Genomic DNA, 18,690 nt, shown 5'->3' with positions numbered 1-18,690 from the left:
TCAAACAAAATAAAAAAATAATGAAAAATATGGAAGAAAATATAAAACACCTCATGAGATAACTGACCTGGAAAACAGATCCAGAAAAGACAATATCACAATCATCGGAGTATGAAAAGCTATAATAAAAAGGAGGATTTGAACAGTATATTTCAAGAAATTACCAAGGAAAACTTCCCTGATGTCCTGGAACAAGAGGGAATATTAGGCATTGAAAAAGTCAATCTATCACCCAAGGAAAGAGATCCCAAAATAAAAACTTCAAGGACCATTTAAACCAAATTTCAGAACTATCAGGTCAAGTAAAAATACTACAAGTAGGCAAAAAGAAACAATTTAAATATCAGGGAGTCACAATCAGGATTACACAGGATTTGGAAGCCGAAACATTAAAGGATTAGAGGTCATGGAACACGATATACTGGAAGACTGAGGAGGTAGGATTGCAAGTAAGAATCACTTACCCAACACAATTAAGCATAATATATGAAGGGAAAAAATAGTCATTCAATAAAATAGAGACATTTCAAGCTTTCATAAGGAGAAGAACAGAACTATTCCAAAAATTTGATTTCCAATATCAAGATCCATAAGAAGAATAAACATATAATAAGGGGGGGCAGGGAGTTAAACTATTTATATCCCTTGATGGGAAAATGATGCTTGTAATTCTTTTAATAAAAAAAGTATTAGTGATAGTAAAACTAGAAGGAATATACATAGAGGGTGCAGTTATAAGTTGAATTTGAGGGAATGACATAAAAAAATTAAGGGATGGGAAAGAAGAATACAATGGAAACAGAAGAAAGGGAGAAGTAGAGTGGGGTAAGTTATTTCAGCAGAGGAGCTAAAGACCTATTAAAGTGGAGGGGAACATGTGAGGGTGGACAATGGACATTATTTGAACATTATTCTCAACAGCACTGGCTCAGAAAGAGAATAATATCCACAATCAGTTGAACCTAGAAAGTTACCTTACCAGACAGAGAAATAGGAGGGTGAGATATCATATAGGGGGTGGGTGGACTGACAGAAAGCAAGGCAGATCAGGGGAGATGATAGACAGAAGCAAAACACAAATGAGGAGGGAAAGGGAGAAAGGACAGGGAGGATAACAGGAAGAGAAATAGGATGTAGGGAAATACACAGTTAGTAATCATAACTGTGAATGTGAATATGATTGACTATCCCATAAAACAGATACTAGAGTGGATCAAAAACCGGAATCCTACAATATGTTGTTTACAAGAAACATATTTGAAACAGACAGACACAAACAGAGTAAATAAAGGTAAGGGGCTGGAGCAGAATCTATTATGCATCAGCTGAAGTAAAAAAGGGGGGTGAGGATAGCAGTCCTGATCTCAGACAAAGTAAAAGGAAAAATAGATCTAATTAAAAGAGATAAGAAGGAAGTTACATGGGGCTAAAAGGTAACATAGAAAATGAATCAATATCAGTACTAATTATATATGCACCAAGTGGTACAGAAACCCAAATTCTTAAAAAAGTTAAGTGAGTTCCAGGAAGAAATAGAGAGCAATACTATACTAGTGAGGGACCTCAACTGTTCCCTCTCAGAACTCAATAAAAACAACCAAAAAGAAAATAAGGAGGTAAATGAAATATTAGAAAAGTTACATATGACAGAGCTTTGGAGAAAACTGAATGGAAACTGAAAGGAATACATCTTTTTCTCAGCAGTATATGGTACCTACCCAAAAAATAGCCACGAAACAGGGCATTAAACCCCCCAAAATCAAGTGTAAAAAGGCAAATGTAGCAAATGTATTCATTTCAGATCATAATGAAATAAAATTACATTCTACAAAGGGCAGTGGAAATGCAGATTAAAATTAATTGGAAACTAAATTATCTAATCATAAAGAATAAGTGGGTTAAAGAACAAATCACAGAAATTACTTATAATTTTACAAAAGAAAATGACAACAGTGGGACAACATATCAAAATTTGTGGCATGCGGCCAAAGCTGTACTTAGGAAAAAAATTATACCTCTAATTTCTTACATCAAAAAAATGTAAAAAAAGAACAGATGAATGAATGGGTCATGAAACTAAAAAAAAAAAAAAAAAAAACTAAAAAAAAGGAACAAATGAAAAATCACCAATTGAGCACCAAACTGGAAATCCTGAAAATGAAAGATAGGATTCACAAGATTGAAAATAAGAAAAATATTGAGTTAATAAATAAATAAATATAGGAGCTGGTTTCATGAAGAAAGGAAAATAAGACAGGACATTTACTCATGATTTTTTTAAAAGAAAAAATAAATATCTAGTATCAAAAATGAGAAGGATGAAACTACCATCATGAAGGAGAAATTAAAACAATAACTAGGAGTTATCTTATTCAATTATATGCCAATAAATCTGACAAACTGAGTGAAATGAATGACTATTTACAAAAATATCAATTACCCAGATTAACAGATGAGGAAATAGAACATCTTAGAAAAAGAAATTGAAAGAGTTATTGATGAATTTCCTAAGAAAAAAAGGGGGGGCAGATGAGTTCAAAAATGAACTCTACAAATATTTAAGAACAATTAATTCCAATATTATATAAACTATTTGGGGAAAAAGTAGGTAAAGGAATCCTGCCCAGTACTTTTTATGACGCAAATATGGTGTTGATATCTAAACTGGGAAGAGCTAAAACAGAGAAAGAAAATTATGGATCAATTTCCCTAATGAATATTGATGCAAAAATTTTGAACAAAATACTAGTAAGGCAATTGCAGCAATATATCACAAAGATTATACACAATGACCAGGTGGGATTTATATCAGTAATGCAGGGTTGGTGCAGTATTAGCAAAACTATCAATAGTTTTACCATAATAGTTTATCAATAGACCATACCAATAATAAAACCAACAAAAAATAATATGATTATCTCAATAGAAGTTGTAAAAGTTTTTGCTAAAATACAGCACCCACTTGTATTAAAAACAGCAGAGAGCATAGGGATAAAGGGAGCATTCCTAACAATGATAAGCAGTATCTAAAACAATCAACAAAGCATTAACTATAATGGAGATAACTTAGAATCCTTCCCAATAAGATCAGGTGTGAAGGAAGCAAGGATCAAGGTTGCCAACTATCACCACTATTATTCAGTATTGCACTAGAAATGTTAGCTATAGCAATAATAAGAAAAAGAAAGTAAAGAAATAAGAATAGGGTACAAGAAAACAAACTATTACTCTTTGTAGGTTATACGATGGCCTACTTTGAGTACCCTAGAGCATCAACTGCAAAATTACTCGAAATAATTAACAACTTTAGCAAAGTTGCAGGATATAAGATAAACCTACTTAAATGATCAGCATTTCATCAAAGGACCATTAAAACCCACCAGCAAGAGAGAGAAATTTCATTCAGAATAACTAAAAAGAATAAAAAAATGAATCAGCCGAGACAAACCCAGCAACTATAGGAACACAATTACAAAACTCTTTGTACACAAATAAAGTCAGATATAACAAGTGGAAAAATATCAATTGCTCATGGGTAGGCTAAACCAATATAATAAAAAATGACAATCCTGCATAGACTGATTTACCTATTCAGTGCCATACCAATCAAATTTCCAAAAATATTTTATAGATCTAGAAAAATAATAAAATTCATTTGTAAAAACAAAAATCAAGAATATCAAGGGATTTAATGAAAAAAATTCAAAGGAGGGAGACCTAGCAATAGCAGATCTCAAACTATATTATAGAGCAGAATCATCAAACTCTCTTGTACTGGCTACGAAATACAGCGGTGCATCAGTGGAGTGGATTAGATACACAAGACACAGTAGTCAATAACCATAGTAACCAACTGTTTGATAAACACAAAGAGCCCGGTTTTTGTGATAAAAACTTACTATTTGACAAAAATTGCTGGAAAAAATGGAAAACAATAAGACACAAAAGAGGTATAGACAAATAGCTTACACATTGTGCCAAAGTAAGGTAAAAATGGGTGCAAGATTTAGACATAAAGCGTGACACCATAATCAAATTAGAAGAGCAAGGAGTAGTCTACCAGTTAGACTGATGAGGAGGGTTAGAATTCATAGCCAAATAAGAAACAGAGAGTATTACAATATTGTAAAATATATAATATTGATTATATTAAATTGAAAAGCTTCTATACAAACAAAAGCAATACAAGCAAGATTAAAAGGAAAGTAGAAAGCTGGGAAACAATCTTTATAGCAAGTGTCTCTGAGAAAGGCCTCATTTCTTAAATACATAGCAAACAAGGTAAAATTTATAAGACTATAAGCCATTCCCCATTGATAAATGACCAAAGCATATGAACAGGCAGTTTTAAGATGAAACTAGGAAAGCAATCTATAGACATATGAAGAAGTGCTCAAATGTTTTATTTGATTAGAGAAATTCAAATGGAAACAATTCTGAGGTACGATTTCACACCTATAAGATTGGCTAATATGACAAAAAAGGAAAATGATAAATGTTGGAGAGGATGTGGGAAAATTAGGACACTAATAGACTGTTGGTGGAATTATGAACTGATTCAACCTTCTGGAGAGCAATTTTGAAATGTGCCCAAGTGGCAACCAAACTGTCCACACTCTTTGATCCAGCAAAGCCACTACAAGGTCTGTATCCCAAAGAGATCATGACAAATGGAAAAGGGATTATATGTATGAAAACATTTTTAGCAGTCCTATTTGTGGTGGCAAAATATTGTAAATTAAGAAGATGCCTATCAATTGGGAAATGGCTGAACAAGTTGTGGTATATGAATATAATGGAATACTATTGTGCAATAAGAAAGGATGATAAGATCGGTTTCAGAAAATCCTGGAAAGGCATGGTAAGGTATGAAATGAGGTAAAGTGAAATGAGAACAACCAGGAAAACACTGTACACAGTAACAGCCACACTGTGTGATGATTCAACTCTTCTCAGCAACATAACAATTCAAGACAATACAAATGACTCACAAAGGAAAATGTTATCCATATTCAGATTAAGAACTATTTGGCCCTGCATGCAGATTGAAAGCATATTTTTTTTCACTTACTTTACTCTTTCTCTTGGCTTTTTTATCTGTGTCTTCTTTCATGACTGTGACTAATGTGGAAATAATTTCTACATGATAGAACATAAAACTATATCAAACTATCTACCATTTTCAGAAGAAGGGAGTGGAGGGAGGAAGAAAATTCTGGAACTCAAACTGTTGTAAAAATGAATGCTAAAAATTTTCTTGACATGTAGCTAGAGAAAAAATACTATTAAAAAATTTTAAATGAAATAGGAGACAATAAGTCAATATCTGCATGTACTTCTATCAGCCCACAAGTTCTCTTTAGAGAGGCAAATAAAAGGTTTAGAGAGGTTGACTTTATTATATGCTGAAAAGTAATAAAAAAAAAATCATGACACAGGGCATATCAAGGTCAGCCAATCTTGCACAGCTAACAATAAGTGCAAGCACACATAGTAATGATGAAGAAAATTTCAGTTTGTGCACAAGTATCACACAGAGTGTGAAAAAGAATAAAAAGCAATAAAGAATTTAACAAGATCTTCCAAGTCAAGTCAACATTTCCCTTATTAGTAACTTCAGTGAGCGTCTGAGAAAAGTAGGAAAATGAAAACAGTAGAAAACATGGCCAGGAATGAGAAATAAAAGTAACAAAAAGCTTAGAGAGGATTCAAAGTTTAACAAATATTTTCTTAAAGAAATAGACCTCAAAGGATTTTGACCTGAAATTGCTGAACATGACACAGTACTAGAAAAGGAAAGTGACTTTATTAAAATTAATCTTAAGCTTTTGCTTTTATGTCACATTCATTTCTGACATCTCCCATGTGTCCTCCCTTTTTTAAAGACCTTGCATTTACTTTTTCTTTTAAATTTTGAGTTGCAAATTCGTTCCCTTCCTCCAATGCTTCCCCTGCCCATTCAACACCGTCCCTTTTGACAGATATTTTAAAAAAACAAAAACAAAAATTAAAACTACATAAATTAGCCTACAAATAAAACAGCAATTTCTAATAGAATATGTATGTTCCACCCTTACCCTTTTTTTCAATGAATGTAGAGAGAAATATTTGCTCAGTTCGTACATCTGTCCTAGCTTGGTTATAATATTTAGACACCATAAAATTTCAATTTTTGTTGTTGTTTTTTCAATTCATGTCATTGTAGAAAACTGACCACATTTTCAACAGGAATTTTGAGTTATTAATATAATAGTATTTTTCTCCTAAACCATTTGTCAGGTCAGCCATTAGTTAAAAGGAAAGTCAAAAATCAAAAGCAAATTGCAAATATGAGGAAGAGAAGTCACCTTATGTGATGATTGGTAGCTCTAATTTGACCTGTTTAAAAAAGTGGTTAATGAGTCTCAACAAAAAAAGAAATAGATGAAAGTAAGGACACCAAGTTTAAAAAAAATGTATTTTAGAAGTTCAATTAATATAAAGTATATGCAGCTACCATACCAAAAACCAAAACAATCTAGAAACTGCCTCAGTCTGCACATGATTGTGTTTTTTTATTAATCAGAGATATTTTAGAGACAACACTATTTATTTCCCAACCATTATAGAACATGATGGCAAAATTCATATATAATATTTCTTCAGAAAATAGCAAAATCCAGTTGAGATTAAATGAAACTTCAAACAGTGAGTTCCACAGTACATTCTAAAAACTTGTATAAAGTAAGTCCTGAACACTTACACATTGAATTTTCGCAACTTCAAGTATTTGCATGATTTTGTTGGTAACTTCATTTTCACTTTTGCATAGGTAACCTGAAACACTCGTGGCTATGTACAGTAGAGAAATAAAAAGAAGTACAATGCCCATTATTTTAAGGAGCAGCTGGTATCTACATACAAGATACACTGGTCTTGTTTACCATACTGATGCACAGAGGAGTTCCCTGTATTTGTTTTGTATTTTCATTGTTTTCCTTTAAAGTTCAAGCTTCATGTTGCAGTTGTGCCCCACCAATCAAGCATAGAGCAAGTGCTTTGGACTCTAAGCCCAAGTGTGGAAAGTCAATAATATGGCTTATGAGAAAATATAGGTGTTAAATAAATTTCTTGCAAAAATATCTGTAACTGCTGGTAAACCTATCAACTAGTTGGCTAGAGACATCAAGATTTTCAATTATGTCAGTGATCACAGTGTTAAGGTTAATTGTCAGTTTGCCTCTGCTATGCTCCCATACTCTGAAACCCTTGAAAAACTTCATGAAGCAGATGTTACTGATGGATCATTTCAAGCTGGTTCATCCATCATGATTTTCAACACCATCTACCAACCATGCATGTTGGAGGTGATGTTGAAATTGCTCCAGTCTCATTGTCTTCTAACAGCAATGACTAAAATTTCAGCAGCCTCTTTCTTGGCTTTCAGAGGGTCACCAAGGTAGAGAAACTTACAGCAATGTAACATATAGTACAATGCCATCATACTGCCATTTGACACAGAGAAGGTAAGATCCAAGTTAAAAATATTTTAGCTTTAAGAATTTTATTTGTGGTACAGTATTATGATACTGTAAATTTCATATATTATGAAAATGATATTGTATGAAATCAATTTTATAGATACATTAGCACAAAAAGTCACAGAGTTCTAGAGAATTACAGTGGAAGAATATTTTGCATGTTACTAATTTTATTTTGTTCCCAAACCCTAATTATAAGGAAATTCATGTTGAAGGAACAGTGAGATCTTACATTATACTCATGTCATTTGCAAAGCTGATAAAAAAACATGAAAAATGATGAAGGGATTTCAGGAAAATAGGTACATTAATGCACTCTTGGTGGAGCTTTGAATTCACACAGGTGTTCTGGAAGGTAATTTAGAACTATACCTCAAACGTTACTAAATTGTGCATAGTTTTTGATCTAGGGATGCTACTATGACACCTAGAACCCTAAGAAATAAAAGAAAGAATAAACACACATATATACAAAAATATTGTAGTAGCTCCTCTTGTAGTGGCAAAGAACTAAAACTCAAGAGGGTGCTCATCAATTAGGTAACGGCTGGACAAAACATGACATATGAATATAATGGCATTCTAGACTGCCACAGGGATTTATGAATTAAATGGTTTCAGAGGATCATACTGATTTGTGTGAATTATGGAACCAAGACAGTGTGGAGCAGAAGCAAGAACTGACCTGAAACTCTCCCAAATTCTCCTCCAAAATAAATGCCTCAAATCAAATTCTGGAGCAGCAGAGTCAATAGAAGTCAGGGCAAAACAAATTTAAAGTCCAAGACAGCTAAGGAGATTGTCAGGAAAGATCAGTCCCATCAGCATGGAGATCAGGCCTGGAGTCATGCATAGGCTGGGTCATAGCAGTTCTAAAAGCAGACCTTGGAAGTGGCTGCAATAGCAATATAATAGCTTCAGGATCTCTCAGCCCACAGAAGAAAATGAGGTTAAAAAACTGGCTAGAAAGAGATAACTGGGGAACATTGGATAGTGCTGGGTTCAGGATTCTGTTCCATTGTACATATGCAGTTCGAGATTACAGTCCCAGGGCAAAGAATAGTAATGTGGAGAAGGACAGCAGGGACATTGTTCACAGTCACAGGATAGAGAAGTGTGCTTAGGGTCACTCACAAGGGAGCAGGAGGCCTGGTGTCAGTTCCAAGGTGAAAAAGAACCACTAGTTCTTGTGGCTGAAAGCTACTAAGGTCTTTTCTTAGATAAAGACCAGATCAGAGAACAGAAAAGCAGGGACCACACCTCTCCTCACTTCATATCAATTTGGAAGCACCAAAAACTTAAAGATCTCCCCCAGAACTATGCAAATAGCAGTATAAAAACCTGAAGTTTGAGACAGTGCCCCTGCCACCTCAGGAGCAAAACCCAACTTTAACAAGTTAAGAAATAGGCTAGACAAATTAGCAAAAGTGAAGAACCTGACCATAAAACTTACTATGGTGAAGGGGAAGATCAAGATACAAACTGAGAAGAAGCAAACAATGTCAAAATAGCTACAAACAAAGATGCAGAGGTGGGGAAATATAAGCAGACCACAGGTCTAAAATGAAATCCTGGAAGAGCTCAAACAGAATTTTCAAAATAAAATAAAAGAGGTAGAGGAAAATGTTGGAAAAGAAGTCATAGTGAAGCAAGAAAATTATGAAATAAAGAGCTTTTGGTAGAGGATGCACAAAAAATACTGAAGAAAATATTACCTTAAAAAGCAGAATTGACCAATTGTAAAAAGAGAAATTCCTTAAAAATTAGAGTGGGGCAACTGTATTACACATCAAGAAACAAACAAACCAAAAAAAAAAAAAAACCCAACATGATCAACAGAATAAAAAAAAGACAGGAAAATGTGAAATATTCCTACAAAAAAGAACACGACCTAGAAATATATATCTTTGAGAAATAACTTCAGGTATTGAACTACCAGAGAGATTAAAGATGATAAACTGGAATCTTAAAGAATCTGCCAATCAGCTCCTGAATGAGATCCCAAAATAAACATAAATAATTGGCCAATTTGATTTTTTAAAAAAAGGAAACCACATTACCAGCATCAAAAATAAGAAGAGTAAATCGACCCCCAATGAACATGAAATTAAATAAATTACTAGTAGTAGCCAGTTTACCAATTTATGTGCCAATCTGAAAATTTAAGTGAAATGGATGTCTTTTTACAAAAACATAAATTTCCCAGATTTACAGAAACAGAATTAGAATATTTAAATAACTTATCATAGAAAAATAAATTGAATAAACTATGGATGAGATTACTAAGGAAAAAAAAACCAGTATCAGATGAATTTACAAGTGAATTCCATCAAACATTTAAAGAACAATTAATTTCAAATATTATGCCAACTATTTGGGAAAAAAGGCAGAGGAGGTTTACCAAATTTCCTCTATGATGCTAATATTGTACTGATATGTAAACCAGAAAAAACAAGAGAAAGAAAATTATAGACCAATTTCCCTACTGATTATTGACGCAAAATTTCTCAATAAAATACTACCCAGTAGATTATAACATTATATCATAAGAATCATGCAATATGACCAGGTAGGATTGATGCCAGCACTGCAAGGCAGATTCAATAGTAGGAAAACTATCAGCATAATAACCTATATCAACAACAAAATTCACAAAAATCATATGGTTATCTCAATAGATGCAGAAAAAAAACTTTTGACACAATGCAAGTCTACTAAAATCTAGAAAGTATAGGAATAGATGGAGTTTTCCTTAAAAATGATCAGTAGTATCTAACACTATCAGCAATTCTTATATGAAATGGATAAATCAAAAGTCTTTCAAATAAGACCACGATGTGAAGCAAAGATGACCATTATCACTAATATTATTCAATATTGCATTAAAAATTCTATATCAATAAGAGAAGCAAGAAAAAATTGGACAAATTAAAATAGGCAATGAGAAAACATAGCTATAATTCTTTGTGTATGATATAATGGTGTACCTAGAGAACCCTAGATAATTAACTAAAAGAAGGCTGAAATAATAACTTCAGCAAAGCTGAAGTATAAAAGTGCAGAAATTATCAGCATTTCTATATATTACCAACAAAATCCATCAGCAAGAGATAGAAAGAGAAATTGCATTTAAAATATGGCCCATGATATAAAATACTTGGAAGTCTTCCTGCAAACACAAACTCACAAGCAATATGAATACAATTACAGAACAATTTTCACACAAATAATAACAGATTTTTTTAAAAAATGGAGGGATAGTAATTGTTCATGGATAGGCTGATGCAACAAAATGAAATGGAAATTCTATTGAAAATAATTTACTTATTCAGGTCACTACCAATCAAATTACCAACAGAAAAAAAAATAACAGAATTCATCTGAAAGAACAAAAGTTCAAAAATATCAAGGAAATCAAGGGAATGAAATGCAAAGGTAAGTGGCTTAGTAGTACCAGATTTCAACTTGTATTACAAAGTGGTAATCATCAAAACAGTCCTGTTCTGGCCAAGAAATAGAGTGGTGGATCCATGGAGGGAATAGGTACACAATCCATAGTAGTAAATGAGTGTAGTAATCTAGTGTTTGACAAAGCCAAAGATCCAAGTTTTCCGAACAACTCACTATTTGATAAAAACTTCTGGAACAAATGGAAAGCAGTTTGGCAGAAACTAAATATAGACCAACATCTCACAACATAAACAAGAAAATGGGTATATGATTTATAAGCAAAGTAGGGGAACCTGGAATAGTTTACCTGAAAAAGGAGAGAATTTATGATGAGATGTAAAGTGGATAATTATGATGATTATATTAAACTAAAAAGGGTTTACACAAACAAAACCAATGCAGCCAAGATTACAAGGAAAACAGGAAACTGGGAAAATAATTTTACAGTTAAGTTTCTGAGATAAAAGTCTTATTTCTGAAATCTATAGAGAAATGACTCAAATCATACTAATATAAGCCATTTCCCTATTGATAAATGTTCAAAGATCATGAACTGATTTCAGAAGACATCAAAGCTATCTATAGTTATATTTTAAGATGCTCCAAATTACTAGCTATTAAAGAATAGCAAATTAAAACAACTCTAAGTATCACTTCACGTCTATCAGATTGGCAAATATGATAGAAAAGGTAAATGACAAATGTTACAGGAGATGTGGAAAAATTGGCACAATAATGCACTGTTTGTGGAGTTGTTAACTGATCCAACCATTCTGGAAAGCAATTGGAATTATACCCAAAGGGCTATAAAACTGCAGAAATCATCAGCAATGCCCTTTGATCCAGCAATACTATGACTATATCTATACCTCAAAGAGATCAAGGAAAAAGGACCAAAATGTATAAAAATATTTACAATAATTCTTTCTGTACTAGTAAAGAATTGGGATTTGAGGGGATGCTATTCAGTTGGAGCATGACTGAACAAGTTGTGGTATATGATTATAGTGGGATACTATTATGCTAAAATAAATGATAACCAGGATAATTTGAGAAAAGCCTGGGGTGACGTATATGAACTGATGCAAAGTGAACAGAGAAGAACTAAGAGAAGATTGTACACAGTATCCTCAATATTATATGAAAATCAATTGTGAATGACTTATAATATGCATACTATGCTAGAATTCACACAATTTTGACAGAACTCAGGGATAATTCTTCAGGACAACTCAAAAACAGAACATTCCAAAAGCATAGAAAATAAAATTATACTCTCAAAATAGTAAAAAGAAAATGTAATTTTTAACAGTCAAAAAAGTAACAGAAAAGAACATTAGCAGCTATCAACCTGTCTACCTTCATATATTTCTACGTAAAATCTTATGAGACTCTGAGTGATCTAGTCATTCCAGCAATAACCGCCCTAGACCAACATATGAGAAAGAATAAAGCAGGATATTTTAGAAATTGATGCTATTAATTTTTCTAAATGAAATGCAAACTTAGGCAGCGTTTCTAGATGTTACTGATACATTTGCTAATAACTAAAATGATTTCACTTAACTTTCCTCTGACATCTATTTTCTTTTTTTCCAAAGTATGGTTAGATATGATTACTTCCAGAAAAAGTATTGATCAGTCTAATGTTTTAAAAAATAGGTTAAAAGGAAGTAGGAAGTATTTTATGACTGATATCTGCAGCTAAAATTCATATGCAGCAGCCATGCATTACTTCGGGAAGAAGCAGAGCAGTGTAAGATTGTTGACAAGAAACTCTTTCTCAAAACCTGTAAAAATGGAATGACTTAAGAAACTCTAAGGTTTAATTTAAATGTAGTAAATTAAATAGCAAAAGGCAATCAGCAATACAGAAGAAAAAAAAACTTGTCATTAAATGATATTTCAAAGAAATAGGTTTCGTCACATTGTACTTTATTTTCTTCTTAATAATTGAGTGGTAACAAATCTTAAAGACATTGAAGAAGGAACTACTAATGCAGATCATCCTTTAAATCCTATCTATTTTAGTGATAATTGGACAAGAGAAAAAATAAAAATTTGAGATATTTTATTTGAATGCATTAGTACATTTTACATTTAACTCATTTTTAAAATGATGGTAGCCATTTTCATTTTTAATCCACAACTTCATACTGTGACAACTAATAAAATAATTAATACAGAATTTATTTCATGTAAATGAAATACTATAAAGCAACAGTATGGTACTATCTTCTTGGATTTTATTGAATCAAAAATACTTAAAAGCCAATCAATTTTATATCTAGAAAATGATGGATATAAATATATATCGAGAAAGTGGCTCTCTCATCTTCCATTATACAATGAAATGGGTTTTCAGTTTGTAAGAACAAAGGCCCTTCATTCACACCTTCAGCTGTGATTTTTCATAATGATGACATACTCTGAATGTACTTTCCAATATCAAATCATCCTTAGGGGTTTTTAAAACTAAATAGAGTATTAGGGCTTGATATATTGTTTCATGTAGGAATATCTGTTATTGGAATCTCACAACTCTGCTATGTTAGAATAGAAATAGCATATTATATTGTAGGTGTTTCATGAACTCCTTAACTATATTCCCCATCTCACTCCCGGGTGAGGTCACAGTTCATTTCTAATGCATGTAAGGAACATTTTACAGTTGGAAATGAATTAGTGAAATTTAATGAGTTTTTTTCATGTAAAATCTTAAAAAAAAACTCTAATGCTCTAATGCTTGAGGATTATACTTGCTAAATATTTTTGTAACATTTAAGCATGCATTATAAAGGTTCAAAGGTCAGTTTGAGAAACAAAATGCAAACATACTAACAAAATGTTCAATCTCAAGAATGGAAGGGGATAAGGACTGGAGTTGTGATATCTCTAGTAAACTAAAATGTTTAACCTAAAAACCTCTGTGAATTCACAATTTCAAACTTCAGCAATACTCACCATCTTTTAAACCTGTCCTTCATGTCAGCTAAATATATAACAGTGAATTAAGTTTGTATTACTATACTATTCTGCTATTTATATCCACATAAAACCAAAACAAAACATGAAACTTGTATTTTAGGTATTATTTGCTTTGTTTTCATTTTTATACAATATAGGCATCCTTTTAAGTTTGCCTATCAATGTCATGACTAAACACAAGTGAGTTGTCAGTTATACAGTGAATAAGTATCAAAGGCTGAGTTTGAATCCATTTCCTCTTGATTTCAGGCCCAGTGCTCTACTTACTGTATAACCTATTGCTTCTAGGATTGGTAACATACAGGTCTTGAGAATGATGTCCAGGATATTGTTTTAAATCTCTTTGTGCAGAAAAATAAATAGCAGTATTATGCTTAACTTTTTTTTAAAAAATCATAAAAAAATGCTTAACAGTGGTTGGGATGGGATGGTTAAATAAATTGCTTTAAGTTTATTTAATGGAATTCTATGATGTAACTGAGACTGACAATTATAATCAAAATTAATAAACCTGGAAAAAATCTTCATGAAATTATGCAAAGGAAAAATCATACAAAACAAAAAATGGAACTAGAACAAATGATTTATTTACAAATATATACACATATAAATATATATGTATATATTTACAAATATATATAATATATATATATATTATACAAATATACATATATATTATACAAATATATATTATACAAATATACATATATATTATACAAATTATATATATTATACAAATATATATTATATATTTATAAATATATACATATATATATAAAAGAAAAACTGAATGAGAATGAATGGATAAAGAATTCTGATAAAGATTTGATGCTGTAAAGTTTTTATTACAGTTTATGTGTTGAAATTCCAAAGAATATGTTTAAGTAACATTCATTATGAATTGTCAAAGAAGGAGGAGGTAGAGAAGAATGATTGTCATACTTACACATATTCAAATAGTCTGATGAACTATGATTTCATTAGTGTGTGTATTCCTTGATACACAGAACTCTTCCATTTTTGATTTTACTGTTCTAAACCTTTCCATTTTTTCCCATATAAATTCAGTACTATATATCTCTTCTTGTATAGTCTTCCTCTCTTTCTTATGGTATCACCTATTGAATTTTAAGTTCCTTCAGGTGATGGACAACTATTCTTTGTATTCCAGCGCCCAGTATAGTTTCTGGAATATATTAGATGCTTTGACAACGAGTATTACCTAACTATTGACCAACATTGTGAAGATACAATTGAAGTACATTCCCTCTTCATTGGTTACCCTCCACTCTTGCCAGTTACTAACCAGAAAATTGCTCAGACAATTCTCTGAGGACAAGCTTAAAGACTTTGCCGGTTTTAACTATATCTCTCAATACTTTATTTCATGTTACTTTCCTTCATAAACTCTTATATTCCAGTCAAATCATACTACTGTGTGTTCTGTCTTAGCAATCTATCTCCAGGACCTGTACATTCATAAAATCTATTTCTCAGGCTTGGCAAAGATTTCTTTTTCATTTATCCTTTCAGATACTTTGTCTTCCCTTGAGGTTCAGCTCACTTTCCCAGATTCTACCATTTTAAGTGCTTACTCTTTCCTAAGTATTCCTCATAAAATTATTGCACTTAATTATATACATATTGTATCTATTCTTCCATTAAATGCAAGTTGTTTAAGAATAGTGATTTTATACCCCCAGTGCTTAGCACATAGTAGCCAACTAATAAAATTATATTAAATTGAATTTGTACTATTTTGGTGGAAGTGTATGAATAGAAAATGGGGTTATTCACAAAAATCATTGAGAAATGACTTTGTAACTAGGAAAGCCAAAATGAATATGGATTACAAATGAAAGAGAAGAATCAGAGGTGACTGAAGTTTTAACCATGCTTTAGTGGTTAAAAGTTTACCTTATTCAGAAAAATAAGAAAATCCAAAGAAGATGGCAGACTTCTCTAGCATCGCTATCTGTACACACACATATACATATGTGAGGGTGGCAGGAAGGGGATTTTATTCTTATTTTGTTTTTTGCTTCTTTTTTCAGTCTCATTAATTTATTGGTATGGGAGACTCCTAGTGAAGAAATTCCATCAATGCAATTGGTAACTGTCTTTTAACTTTTAGTCTTAGAGACTTATCCACAGCACTAACAGAATAACTGACTTATCCAGGGCCAACCAACAAGTATGTGTTAGAAGTGCAACATTTACATTAATGATTTGACATTATATAAGGGAATTTTTTGAACTTTCATGTAAGAGACATGATCTCCTATCACTCTAAATAAAGTTAGAGAATGATGAGATACACGTGTCACACTCACTTAATCCTCTCTCTGTGTTTGCTAATACATACAAGACAGTTTTAATGTCATGCTTCACCAAGCAGGTAACAAATGCTGAGGTCTTAGAGCTTCTTCCCTAAATTGAATTTCTGTCAAGAAAGCAACAGCAACAAATCAAATGCAACTGCTATCACATCAGGATTTTCAAATGTACTTAGAGAAAATTATTCTCCTACACTGCCATCCATATACTTGTATGCAAGACTTTCTATAATCTTTATTACCTACCAGCAATATAGTTTCCTAAATGTACAGTCACTGGAATTACATCATCAATGTATGTGACAACTATCTGGAGCATAGATTTCTATTGGTGTGATAACTGCACAGCTTGCCTTGGATTCAAACAGATATCATTCAGTCATTTTTGCCCAGTCCTGCTTTTTTCACCATTTATTGTCTATCATGTCTTCTAAGGGATTCTTGCCCATAACAATATATGCAATAATCATTTGAATTAAATTTACCATGAGCAAATGATATTTTTCCAAGTATTTAGATCTGATTTTTATTTTGTGAAAAATGTTTTGTCCCTGAGTTTGTTTTGGCAGGTAGACTCTGAAACACTTTATAATACTTACAGTAACTTTAAATGGAATTTCTTTTTCTATCACTTGCTATTGGACTTTGTTAGTAATATATAGAAACACAGATGATTTATGTAGGTTTATTTTATATCTCATGACTTTTCTAAATTTATTAATTTTTTCAGGTAATTTTCTACTTGATTCTTGAGGATTTGCTAAGCATGCCATCAAATCATCTCCAAAGAGGGAAAGCTTTGTTTCTTCTTCTCTATCTTAATTCCTTCATCAATTCTAAAGTTTTTATAAAATTATAACAAAAATGATAGTTTTACTAGTAATAAATTTCACACATTTATAAAAAGGTGATATCATCCAAGGTAATATATTGCTCTTCATTTTGGCTACACAGAATCATTTTTGAATAATAAAATTTAATTTTTTTGAATTGATGCAAGAAATATGTATATATATATATATATATATATATATATATATATACACACACACATATATATAAGCAAATCAAATAAATGAACTCACAACAATGGGTTAAGGCAAAAGTTACGTTAGAAAACATGGTTCAGTTTTGAGAAGGAAACAGGCTAAAGGCATTTAAAATAATTAGAAGTCTTATAATTATACAAAAAGAATACATTTTAAAAGAAGAGAAAAAATGTTCACAACATGTTGAGCACTAAATATAGCAAAGGGTAAATTAAGTATATCATTTTTAAGATTTTTTTGGTCTAGAATTAATGATTTGTTTATGAAAATAGGGTTTAATGATTCATGAGAATTAAGGAAGAAGGTATATTTTTAATTTCTATGTATTTATATGCAAAAAGGAAGCAAATTATACTTTCCTACTACTTAATATGTGGTTTGACATTCTCACCCACCCTTGGTCTATATAACAGATGGTCAAATAACATAAACAACATATTCAAAGAGTTCATCAATTTGAAGTGTTTAACAGTATTATTACCAATCAATTAACTTACATTTATTATTCATTTACTTTCAATGTGTTGAAATGCATCACTTTTTGTGCATGACCACTTAACATGTTTATAAATAGCCCATTTTCCAGATTTACCTATGCTTGTAATTACAAAACAAGTAAGTACTATTTCAAAATTCCTGCAATGAAACCACAGTAGGAAAATTATCTAAACAGTGCTATCATAGTACTTTGGGATCATGTGGCAGATAAAATGGTGGACTAGACAAACTGTTCTGATAAGAATTTAAAATAGCAACCATATGAAGGAGTGATCCAAATTAAAATGCTAATCAGAACAATTTTATGATTTTACTTCACACGCTGAAAATTAATAAAGATAACAAAAAATGGGAATAGTTGATGCTAGATGGATTGTAGGAAGACAGGTACACCAGTACACTTTTGGTGGAGCTGTGCATTAATAAAACAATTCTGGAAAACAATGTAGTCCTTTTTTGGCATAATTCTACAAATAAAATGAGGAAAATATCCACATCCTTTGACACAAAGCTTCTATTACCAATCTGATACTTCAAGGAGCCCGTTGATAAGAAAATCTTCATATGTACCAATATATTTATTGCCATCTTTTTGTGATAGCAAAGAAATGGAAACAAAGAATATGTCAATCAATTAAGAAAAATTTTTGGTACCTAAATATACTGACATATCACTGTGCTGTAAGAAAGTAAAGCATCAAAAATTTACTGATCCCCTAAACTAGCTCTAAAAATAAAACCATGAAAAAGTCTGAAGCTTTAGAAAGTCTCTCTCCACCCCAAGGTTAACAGAACCCAATTTTAATATCAAGTTCAAAGTCAAGACATATACTTGAAAAATGATCAAAA

The 18,690-nt window shown here is 31.7% G+C and overlaps 1 protein-coding gene across 3 annotated transcripts in view; it reads right to left on the bottom strand.

Annotated features, from left to right (window-relative positions):
• Positions 1-18,690, bottom strand: part of GALNT13 (polypeptide N-acetylgalactosaminyltransferase 13) — an 800,956-nt gene that overhangs the window by 388,679 nt on the left and 393,587 nt on the right. The gene's annotated exons all lie outside the window — the stretch shown is intronic.

The sequence above is a fragment of the Notamacropus eugenii genome, chromosome 5, assembly GCF_028372415.1.
Source record: "Notamacropus eugenii isolate mMacEug1 chromosome 5, mMacEug1.pri_v2, whole genome shotgun sequence".
Lineage (NCBI taxonomy): Eukaryota > Metazoa > Chordata > Mammalia > Diprotodontia > Macropodidae > Notamacropus > Notamacropus eugenii.
Note: the sequence above shows the minus strand (reverse complement) of the source record. Positions and strands in the feature narration are given on the sequence as shown.